Source organism: Echeneis naucrates, chromosome 2 (genome assembly GCF_900963305.1).
Source record: "Echeneis naucrates chromosome 2, fEcheNa1.1, whole genome shotgun sequence".
Classification (NCBI taxonomy): domain Eukaryota; kingdom Metazoa; phylum Chordata; class Actinopteri; order Carangiformes; family Echeneidae; genus Echeneis; species Echeneis naucrates.
Genome location: NC_042512.1, coordinates 8,435,450 through 8,452,360, shown reverse-complemented (window position 1 = coordinate 8,452,360; position 16,911 = coordinate 8,435,450). Strand labels below are relative to the sequence as shown.

The following is a 16,911-nucleotide window of genomic DNA, read 5'->3' as shown; positions in this document are numbered from 1 at the left end:
CTGACAGCTCTCCTCCATCTCCCTCTTTTACTTACTCTGGGTTCCAGGCCTCGTTGGTGCAGCAGGCAGCACGTCAGTCTCATAATCTGAAGGGTTACCGCCAGTAAAGGGACTAATGTTCATTGTATGCTGAAGATACCTCATCCTAAGTATCCCACAAAGTCATGACTCCTGCCAAATCATGAAATTTTCTCCTCCAAACCTTTGGACACAGCTTTGAGCTTTCTCACAGGTGTCATTATTTCAGTGAAGATGTATTTATGGATGTATTCCCCCTGAATCCTGCGATTCACAGCTTCCACCAAATGGAGCCAAATAAGACACAAAACTTATTGTGATGTGAGTCTGAAGAGCTGCTGCCTTTGATACATCACCAGATGATGTCACCTGATGATGTCACCTGATGATGTCACAGTACTCACAGAATGAAACTCTTCCTTTGAAGCTGCTTTGAAGAATTTCCAAAATCACATGTGATTCAGATGTAAACACAAAGGCTGCCCCACTGTCACCATTCAGAACGGCTGAGAAGATTATTGATCATTCATTGATTATTAATGATCAGCTCAGAAGCAAACAGTGTATCTGAAGCACAGGACAGAGTTCTGCTCTCCAAAAATCCCTCAATTACCGCTCCACAGCAGCCTGTGACGTGTCTCTCCTGACAACGTGCTTCATTATCAACAATGGAGATGGCGGGGATTGAACCCGGGGCCTCATACATGCAAAGCATGCGCTCTACCACTGAGCTACATCCCCTGCGGTTAGTTGTTTTCATGGACCAAGTTTCACATGTTCCCAAGCATATTTGAGACTCTCCACAGCCTTAAAATATGACACAGCTGAGTGCTGTTGTTCGGACTCATCTAAAAGGATGAGAGCACTCACTGGTGATCAGTTACCATTTACCAGCTACCAGCAGTCATGGTCACATACTCTTCTCTCCTCCAAACCTTTGAGGTTTCCTGTCTCAATCTGATGTTCATTTGATTTAGGCTCCATGAGTGTGACTGAGTGTTTTTTTTTCCCATTTGTGTTTCCTTCCTCTACAATAGAGAGTGAGAACGTGTTGGAAAAACATGTGACATGCTTCTTATGTGAGGTGATGATCAGGGATCAGCTTCATTGGCTCGTACAGTCATTTCCCAAATGATCTGTCATTGAGGATTCCACAAAATTACCATCGCTCTTGCTTCAGTTGCCAAGATACTGCAACTAACAACCAGACAGCAAACCTCACACAGCTCCATAGTGTAACAGTTCACACCACTAATGACTGCAAGTCAACAGATGGGCTCGTCCGAAATTTGAACCCGGGACCTCTCGCACCCTAAGCATGAATCATACCCCTAGACCAACGAGCCATGTGGCGTGTGTTTGGCAATCATCATGTTGCATAGCACATTTATCATACAGGAAGACCGTAATGTTTAAGGTGGAGTCAGAGACATATTAGAACATAACAAGAGTGCAGGGAGCTCAAGTCTGCTCCATTTAAGCTCAAATCTGTGAAATGCCATGCCATGCCAAATGACATGCCCAAACAAACTCTGCATGGCCAAATCCCCCTCCCCCTCCTGAAACATACACATGAACGGTAACTACACAGAAATAAACATCGGTTGTTGATATTGGCAGTTTTACTCATCAGACTGATGCTGATATGTTACAGAATTACCAGCATCAGCTGATACATTGTGCATACCGACAGCCTGTATGGAGTCTAAAGGAAAAGAGGAGAGAACATGTCACACACTGTTATGACTCTTACCAAAGTTTGTCTTCCGTGAAAACCTGTCAGTCACCAAATTTCCTTCTGCTAAACACAGCACCAACCACTAAATTACTGTTCCTCTTATCCAGATACTGCAGGTAAAAGCTGTAATACAGGAAGTGATGGTTTGTTTCAGTGATGAGCAGGAACTCCACTGAGAGTGAAGCTCTGCTGGGTTTGAATGCAGGATGACCTTCCTCAAAGGTTTGAAGTGATGTGTGAGTCTGAAGAGCTGCTGCCTTTGATACATCACCTGATGATGTCACCTGATGATGTCACAGTACTCACAGAATGAAACTCCTCCTTTGAAGCTTCTTTGAAGAATTTCCAAAATCAAATTTGATTCAGATGTAAACACAAAGGCTGCCCCACTGTCCCCATTCAGAACAGCTGAGAAGCTTATTGATCATTCATTGATTATTAATGAACAGCTCAGAACCAAACAGTGTATCTTTCATCCAAACCCTGACAGTTTCTCCACACAGGAGGTGTTTCAGGTGTCTGGTTCCTCCATTTAAACTCAAATCTGTGAAAAACTTGTGACATGGCCAAACCCCCCTCCCCCTCCTGAAACATACAAGTGTTCACCGACACAGACGTGGTTTCAGAGACAAACTGCAGAGAAACTCAGAAACTCAGAAACTCTGAGTCTGTCTCTCAGTGAACTTTTGTGCTCCTCAGAATTGTGTCCCACTTCCTCAAAGGTTTGAAGTGAAGTGTGAGTCTGAAGAGGTGCTGCCTTTGTTCCATCACCTGATGATGTCACAATACTAAAAAACTGAGCAGACTGCTGTGGACTTCAGTGAAACAGTGAAAAGATTTCAGCGGTGTTACATTTTCGGCGAAACATTTGCTCATCCTCTCCATGGGCCTGCATTAAGACCTCCGACTCCACTGGGTTGAAATAACTGGATCTTTTTTTTTCTCGGTTGTCGTGGTGACAGGACTCCATAGATGATGGCCTTGATAGAGGTTGGGCACGTGTGCAACTCAAGCTGAACATAATCAGAGTTGATTGAACCAACTAAGATCAGCTGTTCTGGAACCAGATACTCAGAGTAAGTCAACTCAGAGTTCAGGGAGAGACTCAAAGTTCGTTTGAACTCCTACGTGGAATACTTTATAGAAAATTCCAGCTTGCCACATCAAAAAACGAGTTTATTTTACTGAGGACAAAGAAAAAAGGCAGACTCACTTGTAGAGCTGCTGGTAAAACAGGGACAGTCTGAGATTGCTTGGACATCCTGACTGCACAAAAGAGAGAAATTTCAGGATGCCTGCTTGGCTCCTGGCCCAGTTTGGTTCTTTCTTCTGTCGACACAGAACTCAAAGGTATCTGGCAGGACCATGATTGTCTTTGGAGCTTCATTAACAGTGTGCACTCTATGGTGGAGGTCATGAGAAAAAGTGGGAGGAGTCTTTGACCTCATTCGAACCTTTGACATATAGATTTCTTTTTTTTTTTTTGCTGCACTCTGGTGCAAAGTTTATTCCAGGAGTAATCCACAGACTGACAGAAGGTCAGCCAGCTGCTCCAGCTGAGGCATCACTCTGCAGGTTACTGTCTATGTCCTGCACGCTGACCGATTGCATCACAGGAGCCTGTGGAGTGAGTCTGCCAACACACATCACAGGATACATCCAGCAACAGGAAGGTTCTGGAGCTGACCTGCTCTGGGGATCTAGTTTCCTGGTGCTGTAGCTTAGCTGGTCTAGTAAACAGGTTCAAATCCCAGCAGTGCCCTGTTGTAAATGTTGGAGAAACAACATGGCTGATGTAAGTTTCCCCGTCTTGATTAGAAATTTCCGGAACTATTTGTGAAGGTGCTGCTGGCTAACAGGAGTATTATATTTTAGAAGTAAAGTATTCCCTTTTTCAGCTATTTCACTGTTATGTTTAAAATGCAAAGTACCTTTTTAACCAACATCAAAATACTGGAAACACCGTGCTGTGGCTCGCCCCGTCCGGGCGTGTGTGGTCGGGGGGAGCCGGCCTCGCCGCTGTGAGGCAGGACCCTTGCTGGTGGCTCTGTGCCACTGTGCTCTGTTTGTGTTGTCCGGTGTGTGCCCAATGGCCCTGGGGTCCTTTTGTTGGCCCCTGTGATCGAGGCCTCGTTGGCGCAGTAGGCAGCGCGTCAGTCTCATAATCTGAAGGTCGTGAGTTCGAGCCTCACACGGGGCACTTCTTTAGTTAATAATGAGAATTTAGTGGTTGGGTCTAGAAGCTCAGTTCTTTTAACACTCTCTGGTTAACATGTTTCAATGATATCTTTGGACCGTCTATGGACCATTTCACTGCTCCGCGTGGACAAATATGTGAAGTTTTATAGCTGACCAAGAAGAGACATTTTCTTTGCTCTACAACGTAACTTTCTGAAAATAACATGTCGGTGGTTGTTTTCAGTTTAATATCTGATACGTCCCCTACCCGGGGACCATATATTAAATAGATTTTTGGAACAGGGAGATGGAATAGGGGCTTGCTCCGTCCACTCCACGCATCGACCTGGTATTGCAGTATCTCCAGGAACGGTCCACTCAAATGGATAAGCGCGTGCGCGCAAAGATGCACAGAAAGTTTGTTGGTGTTTGGTGGGAGTTTGTTGCTGTTAGACATTCATTTGGTAAAATATCATACCTTTATGAATGATAAAATCTGAAAACATTCATGGAATACATAGAAAACAGTATCACAGAATGACAAATATTTTTAGAACTTTATAGCAAAGTATGTCACAATAAGTAGAAAATATGTTGAAAGACTGACGGCATAGGTCTCACTTTGAGTGATGATTTAGAAAATAATGCTCAAATTTAATTCATTTTCACAAAACTATATATAATAATATAGTGGATACTTAGGGTGAGGGATCTTCAGCATACTATGAAAATTTGTCCTATTACGGGCAGTAATTTTGCACAAAGGCAACACAACGCTATCTCAAAGTAAATTTGTGCTGTACAAAGGAGAGGGAAGTCTTAGGGATGGATTTCTGAATTCAAGATTTCAAAATGGTCAGTGACAGGAAGGGTATCATCAGCATGGCAGAAAATGTGTTGACTAAGTGTGAACAAAAGATGTACTCTGGATGTACTCCTGTGATGTGATGATTAAACTCTTTAGCTGTTAAAACTGTCTCAGAGTGGTTAACATGAGTAACTGCAGTGAAAATAAAACTGGGCACTGAAAATGTATTCCAAAATGAACATGTAAAAAAGAAGTAGATAACCAGAGACCAAACTCCTCAACATGAAGTTGTGTGTGTGTGTGCATGTGAATTCATGCACATGAGTGGCATTTGACACTCCCTGCACACGCTAGCATGTTAGCACAGCGGAGTTAGCTCAATGGGTAGGCTGCTGACTTAGTATGTATTTGTATCAATAATCTTCACAGCTGCTCTGAATGCAACACAGCTTGCCAGCATTCAGCTTCCCAGCAGTGCCTCTTTATTGAAGTTTAAGGTTGTTGAGATAACCTCATGTAACTTCTTCTGCAGGAGTGTAGTCAGTAATTTGGTTGAGTGACTAAGCAGGATAATATGGAGCAGTAATTTCAGTAATTTCCAACACCGTGGAAATGATGTTTGGAACTATACAAGGCCGCATGGAGGCAGCGTCTTTCCCTGGTGGTCTAGTGGCTAGGATTCGGCGCTTTCACTGCTGTGGCCCGGGTTCGATTCCCGGTCAGGGAAAGTGTTTTTACTGAAAAATACAGGTGATTGAAAAATTTAATTATTTTGACCTCTCTCGAGATAGCTTTGAAACCTGTTAATGTTGTTAAAGCAGCCTTTTCTGTAATTACTGAAGTGTGCTTCGACAAACACAGAATCTTTCCCAGATGATCACATCCACTTTGACAGAAAGTGGATGTGGCGGTTAAAAATTACACTAATCTCCAGAGGACATCTGAACACCCTGAGCAGAGTGGCGCAGCGGAAGCGTGCTGGGCCCATAACCCAGAGGTCGATGGATCAAAACCATCCTCTGCTATTTATGCATACTGCTACATATACATACTGGATGTCCCACTTTTTCAGCAGCACTGATTAACAGGAAGACATGGAGAATTTCGTCTGTCATATCTATAATATTGATCATTGTAACCTACAGCTGATGAAAACCCCAAAGTAGTTTGTTTCTACAACATCTGACCTGAGCAACAAGGCTCTTTGACCAACTAAACCACAGCACCACTCTGATGTACAGGGATGTATTTTGGATCTGAAAATTCCCCCAACATATGTGGCTGACCATCATGACTCTTACCAAAGTTTCTTTAGCATAAAATAAACTGTCACATTAATGTCCTGAATGTGCTGTGTGTAAATAATGAGGTTCATCAAAACAAAGTCAGAACCAGAGCTCAGGCTGTTGGTACACAAACAAAGAAAGGCATACTTGTGGATTCACAAGATTATATCAGGATCTGACCTTTTCCTGTTCCATCGGTAACCATCAAAGGAGAAGCTGATTCTGTGATGTCACAAAGGTTCTAATGACATCACAGAGATCAAAGACTCCTCCCACTTTTTCTCATGACCTCCACCATAGAGTGCTGACTGCTGCAATAATTCTGCCTTTAATAGAAGTTTAGGAACATTTCATGAAAGAATACATTTTGATGACAATTGGAAATGTCTGTTTATTGTTTATCACTCGTTAGGATCCCTGTTAGCTGTCACTGAGGAAGCAGCTACTCTTCTGCTACAAGGACTATGATGAGGCAGTGGCCATTGATAATGCTGCCTGTCCTGCTGAATTTAGGTCACCTGCACGTTTGGCAACAGTCAGAGCTCCAATCGCAATAACAGTACACTGACACTGAATGTTCCTTTACATTATGAGACATGACCTTTAGCTGGAAAATGTCTCATGAAAGACACATGTGAAGTCACGCAAATTTTGAGCCTCTGTGCGATCTAATCAGGAAATCTTTGCGTACTCACGTTCATGGGCTAATTTTTCAGCAAATCTTTTGGCAAACTTTTGAGCTTTTGTGGTTGAGTAATTGTGGTTGCCTGAACACTCTGGCTTCATGTTGCTTCCCTTTGGATGGATGCAGACAAAGTTCCATGACTGTGAACAATGTAGAGAAAAGACTAATCTTCCTCTGGCAAAAGTTAAAATGCAACGGCCGGCAATCGAACCCGGGTCAACTGCTTGGAAGGCAGCTATGCTCACCACTATACCACCATTGCATGTGAAGGTGTAAAATCACAGTCCTTTTTTAATGAAACTGGTTATGGGAACTCACATGGCTGGATTTATGACCGAACATTATCCACACTTTAAATGAATCAAAGTAAACTCATCATCCCTCAACAGAGGCCTCAGATATGTCTTTCCTTCTTTGGTGGAGGCCACTAGAGGTGAAAAAAATTCCAAATGCCAATTCCAAAAGAGACAATATTTCTTCCTTGCTAAGCGTCACACCATGGAACCACAAGGATGCAGCTGAGGGTCTGCTGATGGTGTCCTGAGGTGACAGCAGTTTGTAGTTTGTCATATAATACAGACTGGAGTATAACAGACTGTCACTTATTTAGTTACCTGTTTTGTCTCAGCAAGAATGTGGTTCAGGTGTCATCAGAGGAAATGACACGATGAACAGCAAACAATGTTTGTTGCAAGGATCATGTAGCTCTGCATACTGTAGGGTATCATCAATATCACAGGTTGGTAACATCACGACTGGGTAGGCTATTGCCTTAGTATGTATTTGTATCAACAAGTGACCGACACAGATGTGTTTTCAGAGACAGACTGCAGAGAAACTGGTCCGTTGGCATGATCACAGTGATCATGGCTGCTGATTGATGTTTCTGCTGGTGGGTGTGTTGATCAGTATGTGGGGAGTGTTCATTAGCCAATCAATGACCAGTGTCGGCTGGAACATGTCACACGCTGTTATGACTCTTACCAAAGTTTGTCTTCTGTGAAAAGCTGTCGGTCACCAAATTTCCATCCATTCCATTCCATTCATCAAAATATATTCTTTAATTAAATGTTCCTAAACTTCTATTAAAGGCAGCATTATTGCAGCAGGCAGCACTCTATGGTGGAGGTCATGAGAAAAAGTGGGAGGAGTCTTTGATCTCTGTGATGTCATTAGAACCTTTGTGACATCACAGAATCAGCATCTCCTTTGATGGTTACTGATGGAACAGGAAAAGGTCAGATCCTGATATAATCTTGTGAATCCACAAGTATGCCTTTCTTTGTTTGTGTACCAACAGCCTGAGCTCTGGTTCTGACTTTGTTTTTATGAACCTCATTATTTACACACAGCACATTCAGGACATTAATGTGACAGTTTATTTTATGCTAAAGAAACTTTGGTAAGAGTCATGATGGTCAGCCACGTATGTTGGGGGTATTTTCAGAATACATTTTGATGATGATTGGAAATGTCTGTTTATTGTTTATCACTTGTTAGGATCCCCGTTAGCTGTCACTGAGGCAGCAGCTACTCTTCCTGGGGTCCAAATGAAAATGCACATCTGCAGTCAAACAGGTTCAGGTAGATGCAGAGTCCTGAATTAAAACAAACCACTTTACCATCAACCTCAGCTGCAGTATACACATTACACTTCCATTACCAGATCCTCTGTATATACATCTCCTTCAGAGTGCTGCTGTGGCTTAGCTGGTCAAAGCACCTGCCTCATAAACAGGAGATTGTGGGTTCAAATCCCAGCAGTGCCTCATTCATAATGTAAGATGTGGTAAATAGACCCTTACACATGGGAAGTGCATGTTCTACCACTGACCTACACCCTCTGCATGGTCTGGCAGCATTAGCTAACCAGGTAGCATCTGAGCTCCTGCAACACCGATCTGTCTGATGAAGCCTTTTGGATGAGATGAGGACATTGATGATGCTGCTGAATTTAGGTCACCTGCACTTATGTCAACAGTCAGTGCCCCATCCACAATAAGAGTACTGAAGAAAAATACTTTAAACATGAGCTCTGTGTCACATTCATGCAGCTTGTGTAGAAACAGTTCATTCCATCAGAATGAACCTTCACCTGTTAAGGTAACAGTTTGGTAACAGTTGAGGAGGAAACTATTCAGGCTGGAAAATGTTGAGTCACGGGAGCTTTCCTGTGTGTGGGTGTTGTGGCCGAGTGGTTAAGGCGATGGACTAGCAACATTTAGGATAATTATAGTTGGAACAGCAGGCTGTAACAGAAACTGGTCAACTTGTCTCTGTGGCGCAATCGGTCAGCGCGTTCGGCTGTTAACCGAAAGGATGGTGGTTCGAGCCCACCCAGGGACGATCTTTGTTTAATTCACTGGTATTATAGTTCACACATGGAAGAACGGAGGATTTTTACGTTGATGCTCAGTTATCTCCATCTAGTGGACAGATGGTAGAAGTTGATTCCTGAAAAGAGGAAGTGACTTTTCCTCAGATCAAACTGTTGAAGGAGAACGAGCAGCTTCTTCCTCACTGACTCACTCAACCTCTGTCTCCTGGGTTTGGATTTAGGTCTGGGTCTGGGTCTGGGTCTAAGACCAGGTGGGCCTGCTCAGAGTCTCTGTGTTGGATGTGAGCTGCTGAAATCTCTGAACACCATGACACAGATAATATCAGTCTGATGTGTCATCTGTAATCCAGATGTTGTCAGTAACAAACAGATGTTCCTGACAGAAGCTGTGCTGATGATGATTCTGGATAGAAACTGGGAGGAAATAACTTTATTCTCCTTTAGTTATTCCACGGGGGATGTGAAGTTACACCACGTGATGTCTCTCTCTCCAGCTCCTCGTTAGTATAGTGGACAGTATCTCCGCCTGTCACGCGGAAGACCGGGGTTCGATTCCCCGACGGGGAGAGCACGTGTGTTTTTCTTTAATAGCTCAGTGACAGAAGTGAACTCTCTCTGGTCAGCAACGTCCTACTCGCAGACAGCAGTTTTATTTTGAAAAGCAACCGGATTCTCTTGGCTTTAGAAAGTCCGACTTCCTGCCTGTCTCATGTCAAGACAGAACAGCAGATCTGAGTTAGTTCGAGTAGTTAAGCGCGTGCACCCCAACTCTAAACTACGGTGGCTGGTAAGTGCAAAACAAAATTACAAAGTGTGAAACAAATTTACATGTTGGAAAACATTTTTAAATTTTATTAAACCAAATTACACAAGAAAAACCCTTTTACCACGGACAAAAAAATGTACAAGTTGCGAAACTAATTTACAAGTGGCAGAACACTTTTACAAATCCCGAAACTAATTTCCAAACGACAGAATCTTCCGGAAGGGGAATGTACCAAATGCCGGAAGTGATCCAGAAGAAGATTGACTGTGAGCTCAAAAAGTTTGTATCGGTTTGTGTGGCGGGAAAACTTTGCGGAGTGAAAGTTTATGGCAGCATGGAGTAAATGATGTTTTGGCCGTTTTGTGGAAACAACTTGAGCCAATTTACGCGGTTGTGTTTTCCGTGCGGACGATCTGTAGAATGTTTAACGTTGATGAACGGACCAGACGGAAGGAGCACGCGCACAGGAGACATCTAATAAACAGCCGGAAAATGCTAAACAAGCTAAGTGTAGCATCGCGCTAACTAGCTGAAGCCGCTGTCAGACATGCAGTGAATTAAAGTGCACCGTTTCATGGAGGACAGAAAGTCAAAGTCAAAAGAACTGTGGGCCGAAAGGAAACAGGTCCAGGTACGTGTGTGGATATATCTGTAAAATATGGAAGTAAATATGTGTGTGTGTGTGTGAAATGAATGATATCTTTTTGATATTTTAGCAGATAAACATGGATTGATGGCGCCACATGGAGCTGATTTAAAAGCTCAGAGAGGGAAAACACTCCCATTATATACAGATCCGGAGGTAGCAGCACCTGATCTACTGAAGCATGATGTGAAGTTTACACGGTGCAAACATCAGCCTGCGGACTCTTCAAAGGATGATTCCTCTCCAAACGCCATCAGGTTGGAACTTCGTGGACCTGGACAACTGTTTGGCTATCGGACGATGTGGCAGGTACTCAGACAAAAGTCCAATCTTCGAGTGAAGAGAGATGATGTGATGAATGAGAGAGCACGCAGAAGGTTTCTAAGAAGAAGCTGCTACTCAATGGGAGCGAACTGTATGTGGCATGCAGATGGTTCTGATAAACTGGCTCTCTCAGGACGCATGGATGGATTTTTTCACCTAAAGTGCTGTGGCTCCAATGTGGACCGACAAATAACAAGAAGCCAACAGTGATCGCTGAGAATCTCCTCTCATGAGACTGAGGACTGATTGTGGCACGGAGAATGGCATTATGGCTGCCATTCAGTCTCCCCTACGCCTCCATCATGATGACTGCTGCTCTGGGCCGTCCAGCCACATGTATGGCTCATCCACGAATAAGCAGCGTGTTGAATCCTGGTGGGCCATATTTAGAAGGGGAAGGTAAGTGGCCTTCATGAAGTCATTTTATTATGACTGACCTTTCATTTGATTTTTATCTTTATGTTCTGTCGCAGATTAACTCCTCTAAACATATATAATAATTGAGGCTGGGACTTTAACGTGTTCATTTCAATTCATTCATTACAAAGCCTTTAATGAATTAGATTTTAATGAGTCCCACTTCTACTAATAATATATATTTTCTTCCGATTCTATCCATTTCTACAGGTCTCAGTTCTGGATGGAGTTGTTTGCTGGATACTTCAACGGGAGCCATGAGCATCAGTGCCTTCTGAGATGTTGCTATGGTGATGTTGGATGAGTGTGTGAGACTGTGGAACAGTAACAGGATTCACACTTCCAGAACAGCGTCATGTCCAATGAACTGTACTGCTGACCACACAGGTAATATTGGTGATGGATTGATGTTTCTATGTTTTCTTTTATTATTATATTGATTGAATATAAATGCTATTTATTGTATCTAACACAGATTTGGCTCCACAGACTGGATTTGAGATTGAACCAGCTGATTTGGATGCTGTTCCAGAGGCGAGCCTGTCAATAGCTCCATGTGGGGACTCAAACATGCAGGAGGACTTTGACTTTGTTATGGAGCACAAACAACTACAGAAGCCAGAGAACTGGGAGTCTGCAACAGAACTGTACATGAAGCTGAAAGAAACTGCTCAGCTGTGAGTCAGTGAGAAAGGGAATTTTCCCTTCCTGCATTATCAAGTGCTTACTCATTGGGGTTTCTGTCCTATTTCTATTTTATTTATTTATTTATTTATTTTTTAAATTAATTTTTAAATATACATGTCAAGAGCCATGATAAGACTGTGTTGTGATTTGGTATTAGACAAGTAACACAGAATTGAATCAAATATTGCCATGACTGAAAAACATGCAATTTTTCTGTTTTAAAATAGTTTGGAAAAAACTCATAACCAATCTATCACAGATGCAATCAGAAGGAAATATTTGCAATTTTTTATTGTTTGTAAACATAACATTTGCATTCCCATTGTTTCATTTCTTCAGATGAACAGGTACCAGAATCATTTGGAAACATCACAAGGAAAAGTGAACGACAAGCTATGAAATCTGATTTGGAGTGGTGGAACACTGCAGTCTGTCTGAACACCAAGTGTCACAGCTTCATTTTTGCTGTGTTTGAAATCAATTGATAAAAATTATAGCAAAGTAATGAGTCCTATATTTTTGTAAGTATGGAATACAAAACCTCTTGAAATAATGTGTTTTGTCTGAAACTTAACGGTGAAAATCTGAACTGTGAGGGAAAACAAAAAAAAAAAAAACACCTTTTCAGAGTCTGGTCTCGAGACCAATTACAAGTTACAGTTACAGTTACAAGTCACAGTGTGTGAATCTAGGAGTGCTAATTTCAATGTGTTTGAACATGTATTGGGAACTGGGAATGGAGAGTCATCCAGGAACTCTATTCTTGGCGATGGTTCCAATCCGGATGAGGGAGGTGAAGTCAGCCCAGCTGCAAACATCAAAACATCCTCCAGAGACACAGCAGCCTGACCTTCTGCAAAGAAAAACTTTCAGTTACATCTTGGCAATGTATTTTCTCAACAAATTCTTAAAAAAAAAAATGTGATTTACAAACCTTCACAATAAAAGACACAGTCCGCCCAGTAGCCCAAAGTTTGACTTTCTTTAAGTCTCCTGTTACTTCCTGATGGACTGAGGTCAGGTTTGAAGAGTCTCAAGTTCCAGACCAGTGAGTGGCTTTTCAGAGTGGCACAGGACAGGGGCCAGCAAAGTAGGCTGTTGCTGCAGTGCAGTCAGAAACTGAAGAGCTGAAAGACCATCTTTGAATCTAAAAAGTCACCACAAACATTGTTTCACATTTAAATGACCTAAAGAAACTTCAATGTTTTCTAAAATGACTATCCACCCAAACATATAGAAATGAGTAAAAATGGTTGTGTTGAACATTACTGATTTAAAGAAGAACTCTGTGTCTTGCTTTGCACTTGGCAGGGTAATTGTTACTCTACAGACTGCAAGAATTACGCACACAAACACAAGACTGGAATGACATGAGCACCTTTTGATTGGCATAAGACAGAGGAAGGGGAGACAGACATCACACAGCAATTATACTAAACTAAGGCACACATTCTGACACACTGACTCAGAGCTAAAGAATATACATTCTTAATAAACCACAGAGGGGGATGATGAGGCATTTCAAACTAAAATATCTGAAACACAAAAAAATAAAAATCACATCATTACAAATATGATCTTACCTGTCAATTACAGATGGGTTGCGGTCAATAATGTACCATCGGAGGGAGTCTGACACGATTTCTTTCTTCTCTTCAACAGGAGCAACACGTCTCAGACAGCCTGCTGTCTGTAACATTGTGCTGTGTCTCATGATGCATTCTCACAGAGCATCCACTGAAGAAACATTCTCAATCTGAGATGAAACGTTTTTGAAAAATAGTTCAAGTAACAAAGCGTATGTCATGTGATGTATAAAGTTAATGATCATTAACCATTAGTGTTGTTTACATCTAACCCTGTTCATACCATTTGCATTGTACACCAAGAACTGATGTCCTTCTGGTCCATCAGAAATGGGCCGGTCTTTCAGATGTTTCATTAGTAGAGTTAAAAACTCTCGTCTCGGCCCACCTGTGTCAATTCCTTCTTCCAAAACAGCATCATCTGTGAATTTTACCAGCATGTCACAGGTTTCAGAATATGTTGAACATCTTACAAATGCAAATATCTTTCCCATGTAATCAATAAAGTAAAATTAAAATTAAGTGAGTCGCTGTTGTTTTTTTACTTACCCAGAGCAAGTAGTCCTGACTGGATTTGTTTCAGGTGGATCCAGATCCTCAGTGTCAGATATTACTGTCTGAAAAACAAATGAAAATGTCTGAAACAACACACTGAAAGCAAAGAACATCAGGCTGCCATAATCTGCCTTAATACCTGTCCAGGCTGAGCTGTGGATGAATCTCTGAAACATGATAAAATTGATAAACTGATGAACTTTATGATACAGAGTATAACAGAGCTTTGAGTAACATTTAGAGGTAGAGAGGAACCATCAGATTTATAAATAAGAGATTATTTTGTTATAAATGATATCACACGTATGGTAGTTTCTACCACATGTTCATCACAATCACATCAACAACTTAAAGACAAATTACTTCTTTTGTAAAAACTAATACCTACCCTTTATCTTCAGGTTTGCGTTTGGGAGAACTGTGTTTTTTTTGGTTCAAAAACCTGAGAAGAAAAGCACACAATTGTCAGCAACTTTAAACAGCTTCCATTATTGTTCCCTCACCACATACAGTATATATCAATGGTGAAAGGTTATCAGGGTGTCTGATTGGAATAGTAAATGCCAAATAATCAAGACTTGGTTCTTAGACTTAATGCCTGAAACAAAATGCAAATCCTATCAATAAATAAATGAAAAAAACAAAGTACAAAATGTAAAAATGAACGTACCACAGTGTCAGCTGCATTGAATTCAGCTCTGCTCCTCGATGTGATGACAATTTCAGAATCAGAGTCTGATGTATCAACCTCTGTAGTAAAAACAAACAACACATTATTAATTATGCTACATCAGAGTAAATAAATATGTAAAAATATTGAATGAAGAGATCCACAAACCTCCTCTAAAGTGTGTTTCTAGGCAAATGAAAAAAGTGCCTTTCCTATTTCCTTTTTATATTCTGCCAGTTTGAATGGGCTTTCTGACCCAGGCACATGGAGCACCTCTGAACAGTCTGGATACAAAAGAAGGTCTGCGCCTTCATCCATCTTCTTGTTAAATGTTCTCATTTCTTGGACAGCTTGCTTCAGTAGATCAGGTGCTGCTACCTCCGGATCTGTATATAATGGGAGTGTTTTCCCTCTCTGAGCTTTTAAATCAGCTCCATGTGGCGCCATCAATCCATGTTTATCTGCTAAAATAACAAAAAGATATCATTCATTTCACACACACACACACACACACATATATATGTACTTCCATATTTTACAGATATATCCACACACGTACCTGGACCTGTTTCCTTTTCCTGCCCACAGTTCTTTTGATTTTGACTTTCTGTCCTCCATGAATTGTTTATATGATGTTCATGATTGTTCTGCTGGAATGAACGGAGTTCCGTATCAAAACAGAAAGTTAGCAGCAGCTAAAACAATCAGCAACAATTGTGCATTTAGCATAACTGAAAGCATAACATAAAAAAAAAAAAAAAAAAAAACTAGCAACACATACTAATTAAACGCGTTGCTATTCCGTGAAGACAACGATTGGCTGCTAAATGAAACGGTGCACTTTAATTCACTGCATGTCTGACAGCGGCTTCAGCTAGTTAGCGCGATGCTACACTTAGCTTGTTTAGCATTTTCCGGCTGTTTATTAGATGTCTCCTGTGCGCGTGCTCCTTCCGTCTGGTCCGTTCATCAACGTTAAACATTCTACAGATCGTCCGCACGGAAAACACAACCGCGTAAATTGGCTCAAGCTGTTTCCACAAAACGGCCAAAACATCATTTACTCCATGCTGCCATAAACTTTCACTCTGCAAAGTTTTCCCGCCACACAAACCGATACAAACATTTTGAGCTCACAGTCAATCTTCTTCTGGATCACTTCCGGACTTTGGAACATTCCCCTTCCGGAAGAATCTGTCACGTGTCAATTTGTTTCGGGATTTGTACATTTTTTGTCTGTAGTAAAAGTGTTTTTATTTTGTAATTTTGTTGAATAAAATGTAAAAATGTTTCCCAACATGTACATTTGTTTGACGCTTTGTAAAAGTGTTTGGCACTTTGTCATTTAGTTTTGCACTTACCGGCCACCGTATCAAACAGAGCAGGAACACTAAAGTAAGGGGCGGGGGGTGAAAACGACAGGAGGGTTAAAGAGCAGATTCTCTCTGAGGGGACGGATGTTGCCACAATACACAGTGTGTGTGCCATCACATGTGGAAGATGTGTGCAGACTGAAGCCTTGGTCTGCCACCAGCTCAGAGGGGCTGCACTTCTACTGACCACCAGGGGGCTCCACTGGTTGTTTCACAAAGTCTATCAGGTTTTTTCATATCTTGTATTTTCCAAGCAGCACAGTGTTTCTAACATCTGGATGTTGGTAAAAAGGTACTCTACATTGGCCGGGAATCGAACCCGGGCCTCCCGCGTGGCAGGCGAAAATTCTACCACTGAACCACCAATGCTTACTCAACAGCTTTCACCATTACGTCAAAAATCTCCAGGCGTCCGCAGCCCTGTTTTCTATAATAATCCATCATGGACTGCTGGACACTTTCATATATCAGTAAATCCACCGTGTTTCCACCGACAGACAGATCCAACAAAGCATTTAAATGAACTGAGAGCTCAGACCAGCAGAGAGAGCACACACACACACACACAGTGGACGAGGTGCGCAGCTACGCTCAGGTTGTGATTCCAAAAATGAGCGAAAGCAGGAAAAGACGCATTTAGAAGGCGGAACAAACCAACAGATTTGGTTTTAGTTCAATTTAACTGTCTAATAACAGCTGATTTGTGTTTCACTTCATTTGTTCGCGAGACAACCGTGAGCTTCTTCCTGCGCATGCGCAGTTCCGGCTGAATCTCATGCGAGTGTGACGTTTGAGTTGGTGTCGCGTGGGAGAGCGATGAAGGACAGGAAATGCCT

General features: G+C 41.9%; 7 non-coding genes and 1 pseudogene across 7 annotated transcripts; 5 read left to right on the top strand and 3 right to left on the bottom strand.

The window, feature by feature from the left end:
• Nucleotides 1–687: 687 nt before the first annotated feature.
• Nucleotides 688–759, bottom strand: trnaa-ugc (transfer RNA alanine (anticodon UGC)). The gene has a single exon. It is a non-coding gene; the product is annotated as a tRNA-Ala (tRNA).
• Nucleotides 760–3,883: 3,124 nt separating this feature from the next.
• Nucleotides 3,884–3,956, top strand: trnam-cau (transfer RNA methionine (anticodon CAU)). Its single transcript has one exon. It is a non-coding gene; the product is annotated as a tRNA-Met (tRNA).
• A 183-nt stretch (nt 3,957–4,139) lies between these two features.
• LOC115058214 (uncharacterized) lies at nt 4,140–4,317 on the top strand (annotated as a pseudogene).
• Nucleotides 4,318–5,397: 1,080 nt separating this feature from the next.
• trnae-uuc (transfer RNA glutamic acid (anticodon UUC)) lies at nt 5,398–5,469 on the top strand. Its single transcript has one exon. It is a non-coding gene; the product is annotated as a tRNA-Glu (tRNA).
• A 1,434-nt stretch (nt 5,470–6,903) lies between these two features.
• On the bottom strand, nt 6,904–6,975 carry trnag-ucc (transfer RNA glycine (anticodon UCC)). Its single transcript has one exon. It is a non-coding gene; the product is annotated as a tRNA-Gly (tRNA).
• A 2,010-nt stretch (nt 6,976–8,985) lies between these two features.
• trnan-guu (transfer RNA asparagine (anticodon GUU)) lies at nt 8,986–9,059 on the top strand. Its single transcript has one exon. It is a non-coding gene; the product is annotated as a tRNA-Asn (tRNA).
• Nucleotides 9,060–9,546: 487 nt separating this feature from the next.
• On the top strand, nt 9,547–9,618 carry trnad-guc (transfer RNA aspartic acid (anticodon GUC)). The gene has a single exon. It is a non-coding gene; the product is annotated as a tRNA-Asp (tRNA).
• Nucleotides 9,619–16,373: 6,755 nt separating this feature from the next.
• On the bottom strand, nt 16,374–16,444 carry trnag-gcc (transfer RNA glycine (anticodon GCC)). Its single transcript has one exon. It is a non-coding gene; the product is annotated as a tRNA-Gly (tRNA).
• Between the last annotated feature and the right edge of the window lie 467 nt (nt 16,445–16,911).